At 26.9% G+C, this 1,288-nt stretch overlaps 1 protein-coding gene across 6 annotated transcripts in view; it reads left to right on the forward strand.

Annotated features, from left to right (window-relative positions):
* LOC144960289 (uncharacterized) overlaps positions 1-1,006 on the forward strand; it is a 17,768-nt gene extending 16,762 nt beyond the window's left edge. For all 6 annotated transcript variants that reach the window (XM_078893332.1, XM_078893329.1, XM_078893333.1 and 3 more), the window contains one exon: positions 1-1,006. This exon is cut by the window's left edge and continues 559 nt beyond it. The gene's annotated coding sequence lies outside the window, so the exon portion shown is untranslated.
* The last annotated feature ends 282 nt before the right edge of the window (positions 1,007-1,288 follow it).

The raw sequence follows: 1,288 nt of genomic DNA on the forward strand, positions 1-1,288 counted from the left end.
TTATTATTATTATTATTATTATTATTATTATTATTATTATTATTATTATTATTATTATTATTATTATCATATCATCATCATCATCATCATTATTATCATCATCATCATCATTATATTTTGCGTCATTTGTTGGTCGTATTTTTGTTTGTTTTTGTTTTGTTTTTTTTGTATGGTTTTTTTATTTGTGTGTGTGTTTTTCTTTTGTTTGTTTGTTAGTTGTTTTTTTTTAGATTTCCATAATAACAATAAGCCCATAATGAATTGGGTCATCGGATCTGCAAATAAGTGCATGTCGAGTGAAAGCATTTTCTACCTAATTCAGTCCCTTGTTTAGTGACAAAATGATAATTAAAAGAAAAGAACAGAATTAACTCTTTCCTTAGCGACCCATTTATCGGATTTTCCCGAAACGTCTCACCAATACACCATAAAAAATAATATTTTTCTAACTCTCACTCAAAAGCAATAAGAACATGCTATACATAAATTTGTTCAGCAAAACAACACCCTTGTTAACGTGTTAACGATGGCTAAGGGTTGGACCGTAGCCATCGTTAAGTTATAGCCTGACACTGAAACCCAAACAGACTGGCATTTTGACGTCATTATTTGTTTTTTGCATCGCCTAGTGAGTTGTCGTTAGTAGAACTCATGGAAACAAGTTTTCATTGGTTGAACTATTGAATACAACTCACGATTTGTTTTCTTTTGTGGCAAAAGACTGGCATTTTGACGTCATTTTTAGGTCAGTGTCAGGCCATAACTTTACGAAGGCCACGGTTGGACACACCTGCTAGACACCCTCACACAACCGTATCAAGTTGACGGATCTATTTGTATTCGTGTCAACTATTTTACAGTGTTGAAATTATTCATATTATAAAGCTTAGCTCTGGTTATGGAGCTGCTCCTTTTTTTATATATACATCCTATTTCCATTGTAATTTTATCTTATTGTGTAAATTATAACACTTCTGTACAAAAAAATTTCCTTTTTGGGATGCAATAAAGTATTATTATTTTTATTATTATTATTATTATTATTATTTATTATTTATTATTATTTATTATTATTATTATATTATTATTATTAATTATTATTATTATTATTAATATTATTAATTTATATTATTATTATTATTATTATTATTATTATATTATTATTATTATTATCTTTATTAGTTATTAGTTTTTCTATTTACTTATTTATTTTCCACTTTTATTATTACTTGGTACTTTCAGTTTTCATTTTTCCCTTTTGTAATATTGTCCCCCCCCTTACTTTTAC

This window comes from Berghia stephanieae, chromosome 15 (genome assembly GCF_034508935.2).
Source record: "Berghia stephanieae isolate SIO BIC M18660-M18661 chromosome 15, UCSD_Bste_1.3, whole genome shotgun sequence".
NCBI classification, from domain to species: domain Eukaryota; kingdom Metazoa; phylum Mollusca; class Gastropoda; order Nudibranchia; family Aeolidiidae; genus Berghia; species Berghia stephanieae.